The following is a 17,157-nucleotide window of genomic DNA, read 5'->3' as shown; positions in this document are numbered from 1 at the left end:
GACAAAGACTATGGCAATTGAGGCTCTGTGGTCGCGAGCAAAAACTAGTTCAAAATATTTCTACACTTGTCTACTTGCCACATGCCTCGTCGACTCCGGAAACGATACTCGGCTCGTTAGCCAAGAGGCCTCCAGCCTCGTTAGAGACTCCGCCTGAATGTATCCGTTAAATGCAACGCATCTGTCAGCGACTTCAGAGTTCACCAAATGGTTTGGCCCTTTGCGATTAAGGTGACTTTCAGAGGCAGAAATTTTGTGGGTCGAGTGGACGGAAAATCGCCAAATCTATTTCTGCCTTATATCAGTCGTATACTGCTGCTTTTTTTGGTCTGGCTTGCAAACCAAAAAAAGCTACAATAAGAGGTTATTAATATTTTCTAATGACAATATGTATATTAATTACCCAACATTTAGGTAAATATACAATTATGTATTTTCATCATCTTACCTTGGCTCTACTAAGCTGTGCCAAATTTCCTTTGCCAGCTTTTCTGATACCTTTAGGAAAATTCCGAAACTAGAAATCTGACAGAAATCTAGCCTCGATGGAAAAGTGTCGATAAAGTTTTCATTTCATTGCCTTTGACTAGGTACATTGTTGAGTAAATCCTTTTTCTCTCGAACAGAGGAGCGCGTGTAATCAATGGAACAGTAGGTTTTACTCTGTGATATCCGACCATGTAGCGGAAACTACTCCCAGTTCGTTAGCTACTGCCTTTGTTCCCCTGCGGGTGCCAGGTGAGCTGGACGTAACTTTAGTAGCTACGGGGCCACTGCCCTCGTAGTTTATAAATAATGCGGTTCCAATTTTTATGTAATCAAGATATTGGTAAGTCAGAATTTAATTTTAAACCTCCTCAGTGCTTGAAAATGATGACTTGACCATAGAGCATGGACGATATATCTACAATAATATTATAAAGAGGAAAACTTTGTTTGTTTGTTTGGTTGTAATGAATAGACTCAAAAACTACTGGACCGATTTTAAAAATTCTTTCACCATTCGAAAGCTACATTATCCACGAGTAACATAGGATATATTTTATATGAAATATATTTGATAAAAACATTTTGTGGCGGTACAAAGTTTGCCGGGTCAGCTAGTTGTAGATGTAGACGTTTAGTCAATAAAATCATTAATTGTCTTTGTCATAGCTATTGGTAACATAATTTCACCTAAAAATATCCTTAAGACTACTTCACGAACATTTCAAGAACGTGATTTCAAGAATAGAATAAGTTAAGAAATATTTCTCTACTTAGTATTCGTTATACCATTTTATTATTACGTTCATTACCATAAAGTATAATTCAACGAATCATTCCTACAATGAAATAAAACCATTCAGAACTACAAATATAGGTACAAAAGCTTCGATATTTCCAACGAGAGCTTGTAACGAGTACTACAACTTTGTAGTAGGATTTCTACGGGCGTTCGTGTTTGGAGACCATTAGACCGTTGCTCATTAGAAGTCGAGTAAACTTGCTCCGAGCTAACCGTTTTCACAGATCACATCAGTGATTCGCTAAAATGAAACTGTAGAAACAGTTTTTGCAACAACTGAACGTGCAAGCAGTTATTTATTTATCACGATTAGAAGTTTTTGATACAAGCTACAAAACAATATATACATTTCATTGAGTTCGTTATTATAAAAATGAGTATGCAACACCTCAGGTTATGTTGTAAATGCCACAAACACTTCAGCCTTAAATAGGATTGGTGGCCTAACTCAGTTGGGTATTAGATGTATCTAATACTACCCCTATCGACTAAATTAAATGCCCCGTATTACCTTACTCTTAAAAATATAACAGCAGGATTCAATAATGCTGTTTTAAGATTCTATCAACAATTCAATAATGCTGTTTTAAGCTCCGATCAACGTTTTAAGACAAAAATAGGTAAGGCGTTTGTGTTACCGCGTTTAATTGACCTGTAAGTGTAATAAATCGATATGATTAACTATACTCAAACCCACTTCGAAGTTTGGTAAGTTGCGAATCATCGAGTTGCTACCGAATCTTTAGGGGTACTTAAGCAAAAGTCGAATAACTTTATAAGGTTAATGCCTGAATAATACATTATGGGATGTCAACACACGCGTGATCAAGTGCCGTTTGTATCGAGAGATTGGGGGATTGAGAGGGGTCGAGATAAGTGGAGTTCTAAGGGGTTGTTGTAAGCCCGTATCCTATCAATTATGTCCTTGCTCTTGTGTTTGAGGGGGTAAAGAAACACGGCTATTGTTAAAGCACTGATTAAATATTCAAGACAACGATTTGTTTTTGCTGTCAACAGTAGAACGTATAATGAACTTTCAGAGTAGTATATTCATTTTAATTCCTGAAGAAGAAAGTTGTTCATCACATTTTTGTGTGAAGGTAAGAGCAACTTCGTAAGAGTCGATCATGTATACCCTTCGCTTATTACCAAATACACTTGTACTGAGTTAATTTTCTACATTGCAATTTGATTTGCAACTATCAATCATGTTTCGATTTTCGTGCAACAATAATAGTCGGTGTCAAATTGAAATAAATTATCACGAACTTATGTAGTTAACGAGAACAAAATTGACATTAAATTTACGATACTTCACGGTAACCAACATTAAAAACAATAAAGTTGATTGAAATTACGAAATCTAATTGGTATGTACAGTTTAAAAACCTTGAATAAGTTAAACCGAACTTAGGAAAAAGGTATGGCACGATCGTGGTAAGTTTAAGTTCGTAGGCTGGTCCGATGTCAATCACTAAAGTTTTAATTAGGGCCTGGACTGTACTGGGAAAAGTTAGGGTCTCAGTCGTTAGCCGTCGTTGGTTTCAGTCGTTTAGCCAAGCTGTAGTGTTCGAAAGTAAAGTTTTCGTATCCCGAGTTATTTATAATTTATCGATGATCTGGAACTTTGACAATTTAATTTAAAAATTCTGCCCTGTAAGTATTGAACTTTAAGAAAGGACAGTCATATTGTATTTAAAAAAAATGAGATATTTTTTGCCAATATAGATACAAAATTGAGTCAAAAACACGATATAAAGCCTTATTGTGTGTGAACAAAGAAATTCCAAAGAAAGAAATGCTTCGAATTTTTAAATATGACCAAAACTGGCCAGGGGCATCTTAAAACACTTTCATAAAGTAGTATTTATATCTGTTGTATTCATTAATATTAATTATGTCTTTAACAAGAATGTCGACAGTTTTAAAGCCTAGTGTAAACCAGCCCTTAAGCATACGTTACGTAATAGAGTAATTAAGATGTAGAAGTGGGTGTGATGTGAACTATGCGACTTCAATGTGACATGTTGACGTGAATGGTATTAAAAGAATTTGTTGCCCGTTGGCATTTATATGTACCACTTTGTGAGATCACGTAAGTTATATGCAATTCTGACTCATGAAATCACGATGGTAAATTTTATATTTGACTAGCTTTTACCCGCGTCTTCGCGATCGGAGGTTACCTATCCCTAGGGCACGGTAGTTATTTGGTATAAAATATAACCTATATTCTTTTCTGAACTCCTGACAACTTTGTGCAAAATTTCATGACAATCAGCTAAGCAGAAAGTAGTAGTCATACAAAGAAACAAATGCACATTTGCGTTTATAAAATTCGTAAAGATTTCATTTTCATGCGTCATTTTCAACTTATTTTTATTTATCAAAAGAGTTTATGGTATCCATAGGAGTAGTACGCAGTAGAGTAGGTATTTGATGTTGGTTATGAAATCAAACTCATCTTGTAGGTCTTGAAGTCATGTAATAATATAGTCACATAAACGGTACAGAGTAACGATATAACAATTATACGTAAGTAAGTTCACACTAGTGATTAGAAGTATTATAACTACACAAGTATCTCCGTTATTCGACTGCTCTTGCTGAAGTCTCCGACCAGAATGTCGCTCTCTGTTAATTCGAGCGCCGCCAAGGTGTCGTCCCCACTTCACCTACCCGCATCTGTTTTTAAACTGTAGTATCAAATGAGTCACTTATTACTTTAATGTAACGTTATAAAAATGTGATATCGTTAATATCCAAGCTTCTTATTAACGACGATAACATTCGGCCGTCCTGCTCACACGTTCGTCCTCGATCGTGTATGGTCTGATGCAAGAGCTGCAAAAGAAAACCAGTTGTTTAATGCCTAAGTCCAGAAGAGTTACACATTTTCTTGTAATACCGACTCGCACGTAAGAGGCCCGAACTGTTTATCAAAAACATGGCTTAAACTCTACGCATTTTCTTGCAATACCGACTCGCATGTAAAAAGCCCGAACTGTTGATCCGAACCAAGGCTTAAACTAGGTGATGTTCATATAGAATCACACTAGTTGTGTATTACCTAGGTTATAAATCTGCCCCAACAGTGTTCACCACGGATTTCTGTTGCAGGCATAGTTCATAAGGACTCTTTACATAAATGTCATATGCGCGACAGGTATTGAAGCGAATGCATTAGACCATTGTTAAATAATAAAACACACGGTTTAAACTAGGTGATGTTCATATAGGATCACTCTAGTCATGTATCACCGCAGTTTTTATACCTTGTTTACGATAACATTCGGCCAGTGCTCAACTCAAATTTACTCTAAAAATGCAATATTCACTCAATGTAATACATCCACCCAACATACATACATACATACACCCAACCATATGCATCACCAAGAGACACCCGCGAACATTACACTGCTCGAGGCATCTGCACTAATCCATCTTAACTACAGATAAATAAAAATCAAACTAAAAAAAATTTCCTACACCTACAGTAATGACAACATCTAGCTGCCCACTTTACTTATGTCTGGATTCTAAGTCCAATAGTTAAATCTCCAACAACTATTGATTCGATAAAGTTACGCATCAGAATAACGACGTTTATCTTATTAGTCCATTTCGGAATGCTCAACAACCTGTTCAATAACTGTTATACTGATAGATAGATAGATCTATAGTTGGCCACTAAATGAATCTGTGCGACTCAAAATACTATTATAAAATTATTTTATTACTACTTAGTACTTCTTTTAATTATTACAATGTTATTTTATACAAATAGTTGCCTTTCCAATGTACGTCTTTTATCAACTGATGAAGCAGTATCAAAATAATAATATATCGTGAATATTTGAAATGAATGATATCAAAGTTAAAGACTAAATAATGGTAAACTAACCATGAATTTCACACAATATAACACGTATAAGTTGTATGAACCCAATTTTTTTACGTTATTTATCACAAATTCAAATTATTTCTTTCAAAGTAGGGCCACATAACCCACTTTTGAAAGTCAGAAAGAAATTTCATTACATTAAATTGAATTTATATTCAGTTATAATAATACATACTATTACATGAATTTCAAAATTTAATTAACAAAGCAAAGGACCCATGCGTTCACGTCAGCGACATACTTGTCAATTGTGTATGGCTTAACTACTTAACTTTTTTTTTTTTTTTTTTTTATTTCACCAAAAGTTTTAAATTAAGATTCCCATAAGGAAGTTATAGTTTGGGCTATTTTACTGTAAAAGTTATGCATTATACTAAGGAAGATTTGCTAGACTTTACGCAAACGTCGTTTTTAAAAAAAAATCAAATAATGTTATGGAAAGAATAAACACATTAAAATGGTATGTTAATCTAAACGGAGTTTAAACAGACCTTGTCTTACATTGAGTTCCTCGGAAGCGGATTTTTTTTTCCGTAGGTAGTTATCAAACGGATAGTGTTATTGAATACACACTCGTAAACTACCTACCAAGAAAAATGACTTCAGAAACCGGCCATTATTTAACTATACTTATTTGTGTCTACAACTGATAAAAGATTTTTTTTAAACACGCTTTTATTTTTGCCACGCTTTTATTAACTTGACCTGTATGTATGTAACGGAATATTTGAATTCGATTTTTACCTACTTTGAACGGTCAGATTTATTTAAAAATTTTGAAATACCTATGACATGACATGATTTTAATAATCTTGTCCGATTCTAATTTTGTCTCATCACGATCGTCAGATTTAAAACTATAACTGTTTTACATAACATGTGGCTCCTTATCAATCACAACCTAAAATTTCTATGACCTGAAAAAGGTCTATTAAAGTTGATCATGATTTTATACCAGCCAGCCAAACAAACAGTTAGTCAAACTATCTTATGATACACCTTATTACCGAACAATTCATATTTATTATATATATTTCAAACGCCTCGGCTTCACCTGACTTTTATATAGTTTGTAATAAAAATTATATTAGTGCGTAATATCTATATAGATTATATTAATATAATATGTATCATTTACAACCAACACTCTCAAGGAGATGCTCGATGTTTCTATAGAGAAAACCTAGACATGACGCAATTGTGAACCGTATGAAATTTATATGAAAAGTAAATTATTGTATAAGAAAATCCCATCGAAATGTACCTATGCTTTTATTTGATTACATTATTATTCATTTGGCTATGATATACATATAATAAGAATGAAATCTTCACGTGTTTACATCGAATATATTTGAAAAAGAAAAATTGTCTGTCGGTTTGTATATTTGAAAATGCATTAAAACCAAAACTACGAAGTCGATGTCAAAAGTATACATTTTTTTTAAAAAACATTACATGACCAGGTAATGGACAATTCCAAATTACTAACGTACTCCGTGATCTTGACAGAGGGCATTGTATAATTCAAATTATATTTTGAATCCACATGAACAAAGTCGCAGGCAAGACTCGTTTTAAAAATGCAATTCAAATTATATTTTGAATCCACATGAACAAAGTCGCAGGCAAGACTCGTTTTAAAAATGCAATTCAAATTATATTCTGACTCCACATGAACAAAGTCGCAGGCAAGACTCATTTTAAATATGGTATACAAGAGACTATCTAAATTTATGTAGGCTTCAGTGACCGTTTCTCACTTAATACGTATAATAACTTAATTGCTGTAACTTGTAAATAGAACTAAGCTCAAGTTATAAAAGCATCAATTTATTATTATTATTATTATTATTTTACTTAAAATAATTTATTCTCAATCCCATACAAAGTGGATCCCGTTTATTATTTCGTAAATGGCTCACATAATTAATAATATCGATAGTCTAAGCGTCTCAACGTTTAAGGTACAAACTTCATTTACCAGTATTTGATAGTGCCCAATTTTCAAACCAAAAGGACGTGTAATGTGTCAAATTCAAATTGAAATTTAAAGATTTAAAATTACGAGATGTAAAGAAATATTAATACAAAACGAAACGTTGCATACTAAATTTAAAACAGACATTTAATATTATGTATAAGTGAGTCAGTCTGAAGTAGAATGGGAGATAAGAGAGATATTTTTATATATAATATTCCAAAGACCGCTGCGCATAAGTTTCTCAGTTTTCTTATAGATCATTAACTAATGTGCATTTATACTTTATGGGAGTCAAAACACAGTAGTACACAGTACTGCGTGAATTCGCCTAGAATTGATGGAAATCTAAATTTGGCAACGTACGTATGCTTCTTTCATAACAATTACGTATCAAGTATATGAAATCAAAAGGAAACTTTCATTGATTTATAAAATGAAAATGTGAACAATGTAGATGTGAATGCAAGTTTATTTTTAAATATAGTCAATTAATATCCAAAAAAAAAAAACAATAAACCTTAAACTCATTTACCATTTCCCTCCTGGGTACACTCAGCCACTCAATACCGTGGTCGTGATACTTTTTTGCAGGCAGTTAAATATGTACCACGTAGATATTATACATTTCTGTACAATTATGAATAATCAAAATTTTGCAACTTAATAAACGTGTCACTTATATCAAGTAGGTATACTGTACTCTGTAACTGCGTTTGTTGCTACCGCATAGTCCCTTCCATACAATAAAAACAAACGCATATACGTAAACCCCGTTTGAAACATTAAAAGTTATCAAAAATAAATTCAAATCTAACCTGTATGCAATTTCTGGCGTACATTAGCCTATATTAACAACCATTAGGTTCCCATATCTATAAAGCCTGACATTTAAGATTAAAGATCCTTAAAATATTTTCATAAGTACGTGTATTTCTATATATTTCAAAGTAGGTGTAACTTTAGAACAATTAGGATTTACTTTTTACACCACAGAATTTAACCAAATGGACAGATTTACCACAAGAACTGCCTTGCAAAATTACTTTTAGACACTTCTTCACAGAAAATGCACTTATTTTGAAGTAAACACCTCAGTTTACAATGTTAACAAGTAATTTGATAAGAGTAAAGTTTGTTCACAAAATTTAAGTATATCATTTTCAGAGGGTATTAACATTTCATTGAATTACTAGTCTCAATCTATCCATTTTCTTAATTCAAATGAGTTTTCCCTTACATCAACGACATTTATCTACCCCCATTTTTACTTATTCTACCAAGATGAATTCACATATGACATAATAATGTTTTAACTCACGGTTTTTATTCCTGTGTCAAGTATGTTCGTACTTACGAATCGCCGTCCAAGATTGTGAGCTGGTTCTTGTACACTTCTGATGAAATCAAACTCATCTTGTAGGTCTTGAAGTCATGTAATAATATAGTCACATAAACGGTACAGAGTAACGATATAACAATTATACGTAAGTAAGTTCACACTAGTGATTAGAAGTATTATAACTACACAAGTATCTCCGTTATTCGACTGCTCTTGCTGAAGTCTCCGACCAGAATGTCGCTCTCTGTTAATTCGAGCGCCGCCAAGGTGTCGTCCCCACTTCACCTACCCGCATCTGTTTTTAAACTGTAGTATCAAATGAGTCACTTATTACTTTAATGTAACGTTATAAAAATGTGATATCGTTAATATCCAAGCTTCTTATTAACGACGATAACAGTTATTATTTCGAAAATGGTTATAGTTTCACTCGCAACGCAGTTTCCGCAAATTCGCAAAATGTCAGAGTAAACGTAAACACTGAAATGTGACGTCAGCCGTACTACAGACGGCGTGGCTGTGACGTCAGCTCAAGAGCGCTACAATCACAAAACGCAATCAGGATGCGTTGGTATGTAGCAGTGTAGCGTTGATTTTTATCCACAAAACATTTTTATAACAGGATAAGTAATAAAAGCAACAGATAAATCTTTACTTATTACACTAACACAGATTTGTAGACTGAGATTTTTTTTGCAAACTCGTAGGCGTGAAGTTTTCTCACGATGGTTTCCTTTACCGTCGAAGTAAGTGATAATTCTTTTCTAATACGCCTCTAACTCCGACAAATGAGAGGTAACCGAGAAGGTAGGCCTGGGATTTTACCCTCCGACCCCCACATATATAGAAGCCAATAATCTATGGATAGATATCGATATAAATAACATCGATCTCATTACATCTATCGAGATCGTTCTTTAAATAAATTATTTCTCAAACATTATATTGCGACATAAAAAGCAATAAATTACAAATACAATTAAAAAGTAAAATAATAAAAGAATTATTTTATTTATTCAAACACATCTGCTCCTTTGTTTCTCAACTTGTCAAGGCTTTTCGTAGAAATAATTTCTACGAATTGTAATTAATTTGCTCATTGTTGAAGTATTTGTTGCTGCGTCATTTTTCATGTCAAGAGCGAATAGACCACTTGTTACAATAAAGTTGTTTAAATAATAACATGTGACGATGCCATACAGAATAGCGATAATGCTCGAAAACAGTGATGCGATCTACAATATTAAATGTAGGTGTAATAATAAATGCTTAAAGGTTTTAATTTTTAATCAATATTGGCGAACTGAGAAAAATACGTCTTAAAGTTCAATTAACAAATAACTAGCAATTTGGAATCTAACACAAAAACATATTCTATGCAAAACGTATCCGATGTTTCGAATAAAAGGTAAAAGTCATGCGTTTATTAAAAAATAATTCTTCGATTTAATTTCCACGGAAAATTTCACGAGGAAAGTCTGTTTGAGAGTTCTCTGTAATATTGTGAAAAGTCACCATAACTTGCATATAACTTGTTAGTTATGTTATGTTAGTTATCGGCTGTTGCCGCTAGAATATATCCGACTTGGTTTGTCTATTGCCTAACCCTTCCGTGCTTTAGTCGAATAGAAATGGTTTGATGTTGATAACGATTATAGTATTTAAATAAAAATGTTTTTAACCATTGAACCATATTTTTATAACGGCCTTTTATATTTAAATGTTTTGTAGGAAATTTAGCTTTGAATACAAGTTCAACGGACGTCAGTATTGAGTGTTGTGAGCTCGGAACCATTCATATTGGAGTGAATGGTTGCGAGCAACCTTTATACCCGTGTATAGGCGTCCATAACGTGAGTGCTTGTAACCGATAAACAAAACTCTCCGGTTAATACTTCTGACGTTTATGGACCGAATTATGTGCAGTATAGAAGCGGGCCTTAGGGCTGCTGCTTTCTATTGAAACTATTTATATAGAACCAATATGGTGTTAAACTGATGCGGGATTTACATAAGATTAACAGGGGATTTATGTATTTACATACGACTAACCTAACATTAGGATGTTAACTTAGATTTTGTAGGTTGGCTTTCTGAAATAAAGTTGAAAATTTCTATAAAATGTTCTGGAAATTCAGAGTCAAATTCAGTTGATTCAGAACTTGTGACTCGTGTAATTAAATATTAACAAAATATTTTACGTAATATTTACATTAAAAGCAATAGTACTCGAAGCAATGATCTGTTGACCAATCAAGAGTCGTAATATATCTGTTTTCAGACCGTACGTAATGTGATGCCACTAAACGAATAAATAGAGACATCATCAGTCAGCGTCCGATAGTGTGAAATAAAAATAACAATCTTTGAACATTGCATTATTAACTTCTTAATTGTACTTAATCTTTGAGAACTTCAAGAAATTGTAGCAATTTCTAAAGCTACAAATCGACGACCTTAACAACTTTATATAACTTTACTATACTCAAACATAAGGGTAATATTAGCTTCAATTTAAATTCATTCAATTCATTCATTCAATTTGCATTGACAGCCCTGTTTCAGCTATGTTGATGCACGATATCAATCAACACGGATGCGCCGAGATCAAAGATGGCGGTCGTCAACGAAAATACCGCGAACTCACTGCGTTCTTTTTTATGGACGAAAATGGCGGCCACTTGCCAGTTTTTCTCGAAATTTATGTCTGTTATGGTTCGCTGAAAGGTCTGATGATAGTTTGATATGCCTTTGATATTTCTTAGCCGTGAAAGGAAAAAATGGAAATCATTAAATTCACTTGATAATCTTTTGGTCGAGTGAATAAAATTAAATCTACCTAAAATATTTTTATCTTTACAAAGTACTTACATCACTTATCTATGCCTACAACCAATATCCTAACAGAAAAGAAGAGTTAAAGCACTGCGTTAATATTGCATCGCGTATTTTTCGATCAGACGCGGCATCGAACGTCTAAAAGTGTAGCGTTTGATAGCTGCATTGAGCTGTCAAAAACCTGTTAAATCGATCGATCGCCCACTAAAAGTAGCCAGTCTGTTAGGGCCCTAAAATACCTCACGTAGCGGCAGAACAAAACATTCAAAAGAGTTTTAAACCAGAGGAAAGTCAAGTTCCTGCTGTCTTTTGTTGCCACCTTTATGAAGTCCAACTATTATGCACACCTCTCAATTATGCTTCCTGTTTCATTTAACTTTATTCCAAGCTTACATTTTTACATCCAACTTACGTTTTTTTTCCGCTATTTTGTTACAGGAAATGGTGGTACATTAATTTAAGGCGAGTGCAGTCGAAAGACAAAACGGTAAGCAATTTTGATTTTTTATTAGGAAATAACTATAATTAGTTATAATTTAAAATAAGTATTGAAATTAATCAATTTGAATTTTATTAAACTCCATTTTTGGATCGATTATATTCTCAAATATTTCAATATCAATATTTAGTATACGAACCACAGTATGTGCATCATATGTAACACTACAAGTAAATTAAAAAAGACCAAATGGATTGGGAACACATTTATGATCGGCTTTTTAGGTAGAATCTCTTTTCTATAAGTATAAGTTGTTTAGTAATGTCTGCTCACCCACAGGCTAATTATCATCAGGACGTCACGCTACTTTCTTAATTTTATCTTATAAAAAGTAGCATACTAAAATATATAGTTAAAACGGACTTATAACAATATAAATTGAGCAATAATAACACAGCCCCAGCCTGCAGCCGCCGCATTCACGTCCACGTTTAAGCACGTCTAGACGGCAGCACCGCGCAGTAAAATTAACGTCTGCCTGCATCGCCGATATTAAAATAATCGATGTTTGTGTCATAAATATTTTGTTATGAATGTGAGAATGGGAAGAACGTCAGTTTTGCGCACACTTAGACGGCGCAGTAAATAATACATGAAAAGTTAATATAAATTGTCTTCTGTTTGTGCTGTAAACATATTAATATATGATTCAAACTGAATGAAATAATGAAACAATTGAAAGTGGAAATGTATTTACGATATTTTGTGTATTAAAACACACATATCTACTATAATATGATGTCACATGGTGATACGTGTCACTGCATGCATCCTGCATTATTGTCCCAATGTAATTTCCATCATTCATAATGGAAAGAAACGTATGAACCTATTATTTTATACGTTTCTCTATCTTCATTTGAATCACTAGAAAAAAACAGGATACATCACTATGTGTCACGACACGATCACGACAAGATATCGCAACGTGTTACGATGCGATATCTTGTAGTTTATATGTGTTTTAGCTCTACACCATAATAAAATCAATGTGTGTAAATGCTGGTAAATGCATTATGGATTCTAAAATGATAGACGTTTATGCACCCGTTAAATACTAATAACGAAAATAGGGTATGGAAGAAGAGAAAATAACTGCGGCTCTTTGCCATATTTTCCGCACGTCTAGACGGTCGTGACATTACGTGGTAACATAAAAGACCGCATAATATTCAAATGACATTTATTATCATCGATGCGCACCGAGTAATAAATCATTTTTTATGAAACTAAATACATGAGAACATAAAGAGAAAATGAGCTGTTCTTACATATGCAACTCTCGGCTACTTTATTGCAATTATATATACTTACTACGATCGATTGCATTATCAGGTATATTTGCAATCATCGATATTGGCTAGCGATTTTCTTTAGTTTGAATACATACATATATGGTTAATTTATTGTATATTAAGCCACAAGGTTCAAGCGATGTACTAAATATTATAATACAGTGATACTCGTAGTTCAATTGCAACAAGCCGGTGTTTCCGCCGCTTTTCACTTCAGCGTGCACGATACGCACGTCTAGACGGCTGCAATGAGCTTACGAATTTAAATGCATTATTTATTACTATGTTCCTTGTTGCTTTACGTTCTTTGTTACGTTCCTGGTCACTCAGTTTTTTGTGTTATTAAAACTTACCTATTTTTTTATACAAGAATAAATATACTAGAAGGATATAAGCTATCATCCACGCCTGCCAAGTGCTGGTTGGTAGATTCCACATACTTTCACATGACGTTTTCTTTCATTTAGTTTTACTATGATTTACCTAATGCGTACATAACTTTGGATATTCAAAATTATGGTCAAAGGTTTGAAGTTTTGTACAAAATCAAAAATAAACTTAAGGCGCCTTAACGACACACGAAAATAGCCGTGTATCTTTAAACATTTTATTGTTACTGCCGCACTCAATAAGTCGAAAGAGTTGTGTGTTGTCTCGTAAATAATAAATCAAATGTTACCGCCGTAAAGTGTGATATGTGTACGGTGGTCGGTGGTCGCTCAGCTAAGTTTAGAGGACTATTTCGGTTGGAGGGCTCACCTCTAGGAATACCTCATTATATCGCCATTACGGCACCGTATTGAGTTTCCGTGGATGCCATACTGGAAGTCCGCGGTGTCGTTTTTACATGTCCGTCGCATACGCTTATAGAAAAGCAAAACGACAAAATATTAACATACCTATGTTGAAATGGGTATAAGATATTTTTACATATGCAGCTTCACTTTTTGAAGACTTGTAGGTAAGTATGCCACATGTTTTTAGAGAAAATATGGCATCAAATTTGTATATATATCTACGACTAGCTGACCCGGCAGACTTTGTACCGCCTCAAAAGCTATATATCAAATATATTTCATATAAAATAGAGCCTAACTCGTGGATAATGTAGCTTTCGAATGGTGAAATAATTTTAAAAATCGGAATTTTTAAAAGTTTTTGAGCTTATTCATTACAACCAAACAAACAAACAAAGTTTTCCTCTTTATAATATTAGTGTAGATAAAAATATCGTGTGCATACGATTTAGGTTAATTTATTTTGTAATTGATATAATTTAATGAATCTTTATATGCTACGTTTTGGTTGTCGGCTTAAATTCACAGTATTTGAAATGTATAATTGCAATAACTGCATAAACTTCCACATTAACATTAATCCTCTTGACGCAGTGCGGAGTTCGGGATCGAAATCCAGCGTCCAGACATAATACACAGAATGCAAACGATGTCTAATTACACACAGTAAAGATCTATAAAGTAGCATTCTATAAAGCAAGTAAATAATTTAAGTACAATTATAATTTTGCTTAAATACCATTTAAAAAGTACCTACTTTGATGAAATAACAATTATTTAAAATTTGAAATTGTAAAACAGTAAACCCATAACACAATAATATTGTAAATAATTAGTTATGTAATACACTTTTTATGTTAAAGATTATTATTATTATTACTTTTATGGAGCTTACCTCGGTCAACAAATAAGTTTGGCCATACAACGAGGTAATGCTGCTAGTGTCTTGGGTACACTACCGCGGGGCAGCGATCTGGCTCATTTATTTTATTTATTATAGTTTTAATTTTTTTTTTTTTATTACTGTAAATATTTTTATTTCTATTTGTTTTAAATTTAGTTTAAGTATATTTCATAATAATTGTAACATCTAAAATTAAAATTAATTAACGTAAATAATTTATATTTCAACAGGCATAGTATTAAATTTTCTATAAACAATTTTTCTATTTAAATTTTAATCCGGAAAAATACGTCTAAAAGTGCGCAATTCGTTAAAGCTTACAAAATGACTGATGTGGATTTTCTATGTTATCTTTTATGAGGTACAGTATTTTAAATTTTATTGTGAACAAAATTTCAGTAACTCAAAACAGAACGTTAGATCTAAGTAGTTATAAGTCAATACAAACTTGCACCCAGGATTTTCTTCAATTTTTGTTTGTTATAAGAACCGTTACTGCTTCTACAAACCTTACACAAGGTCTCATGCATACAAAGGGATCTTAGTACTATCTTCCATTCAGGTATATTGTACATATACATAAAATGTTAGTGGAATGTCCGTGTGTCGGAGCTTCGACAGCAGGAGCGTGTAATTCCGCCGTCTGACGCAATGCGGTGTCCGGACAGCCCAATCCAAGTGGAAATAATAAAATACAGAGTATATAGGAATAGTCGCCATTGGACGGAATGAAACAGAGCCTGCTTAAATTTTATTCTAGTTGCAGTTTTCGTGATGTCCGAAATAATCTCTACTTCAGACAATACAATTTTAGTGCCCTGCTTGGGGATGGTTTGGGAATTACGATAAAGTAGGTACTGTTAAAATATAGTAATAAAGATTTTGCAAAATGTTCATAATTTAAATTTTATTACACGTAAATATCTTATTATAATGTGCTTTTTATGACTTTTTTATTAAGTTATATATTTACGGCAAAGGAAACAAACTATCGTGAGAAAACTTACACGCGTGAGAGTTTTTTAAAGTTCTCATAGATGTGAAAAGTCTACCAATACGCACTTGGCCAGAAAGACGAACTGTGGGCTAAACCTCTCCTACTCTGAATGAAGATGTCCTCTGAGGGAAGAGTGTCCCGAAGAATAATAATCGGTTGTCAAAGAAGGCTTTATAGTACATTTAAGAGATGCGGCTGAACGCAAGACGGTGGCTCATCGCCTACACTAAATAGAATTAAAAATGATATCATCCCCGGCCTCGTCTCTTTGTATTAGCGGATTAATTAATACTGGCGTGCGAATTCTCGTCTGTCTTTGTTATTAAATGTTTTATTACACCGCCTTGATTAAGATGCTCTACAGTCTACCCACAACGAAGGGTCGTAGTGGGTCAAGATGTATCTAATGTTAAGGAGTAACGGACACGCATTTCATGGCTCATGTAATTCATGTCTGTGCTGTTCATCGTCGCCGCTCATAGTTACGTAAAACAACCCCGGATGAGTTAGGCGTTTTATTAAGTTTAGAGATGAATTTTACTTCCTTTGTTGGTGAAGACTTTAAGTTTCAACTTTTACTTTAAAATATCTTGTACTAGTTTGTAGTGGTAGAACTAAGACGCTATTCTTGTCGCGCGTGTTGACGCTCGCACGCGTGTTCCAACCGTACAATCAAAATTACTTACTGCTCTATCGTCGCGACCCGTGTACGTGTGAATTTCAAACGATAGGATGAAAGTAGCACGCGTGCGGGTGGGAAATGCGTGACGTAAACACGCGCGACAGGAAAAGCACCCAAAACAGCTGGAGTCTATGATTAAGTCTAACAAACTATGTAAATCTTTTTTTTAAAGTCTGTGTCGTCAGTCGTATATTTATATCCGAATATTTATTTTGTGCGTGCACTGTGGATTTGCAATTTACATGAAACCACAAAATTGTTGGTTGCGCGGTGCCGCGGCGTGCCGGCTGCGGCGGTGTCGCCTCGTTTCACCTTATTCACTTAAAAATTACAGTAAGCGTTTCAATACATTTTCCGACATTTATTCCGTACTGCGTACAATGTGAAACATTGCAATTACAACCCTACGATTTTAACATAATGCAGCGATCAGTCGCTTTAATTATAGACAAGTTCTTATATACCTCAAAACAATTGTTTCTGTCTTAAAAACACATCAAAACAGGTATAGTTATTACTTTGATGTCGTAAAATCAGTAAAGAATGATAAGTAGAAAAATCTTTTATTAATCGAAAAATAACCGTAATATTGTGTCAGTAATGCAAATAAAAATCTCAAAGTAATAA

At 33.6% G+C, this 17,157-nt stretch overlaps 1 protein-coding gene across 1 annotated transcript in view; it reads left to right on the top strand.

The window, feature by feature from the left end:
• gas2 (growth arrest-specific protein 2) overlaps positions 1-17,157 on the top strand; it is a 142,180-nt gene that overhangs the window by 33,780 nt on the left and 91,243 nt on the right. Inside the window, exon 2 of the mRNA XM_073089183.1 lies at positions 11,795-11,843. The gene's annotated coding sequence lies outside the window, so the exon portion shown is untranslated. The remainder of the gene's footprint in view (positions 1-11,794; positions 11,844-17,157) is intronic.

The sequence above is a fragment of the Epargyreus clarus genome, unplaced genomic scaffold, assembly GCF_041222505.1.
Source record: "Epargyreus clarus isolate Ecla_fem2 unplaced genomic scaffold, WU_Ecla_fem_2.2 ptg000029l, whole genome shotgun sequence".
Lineage (NCBI taxonomy): Eukaryota > Metazoa > Arthropoda > Insecta > Lepidoptera > Hesperiidae > Epargyreus > Epargyreus clarus.
The sequence above is the reverse complement of the archived record's forward strand: the minus strand, read 5'-3'. Positions and strand labels throughout refer to the sequence as shown.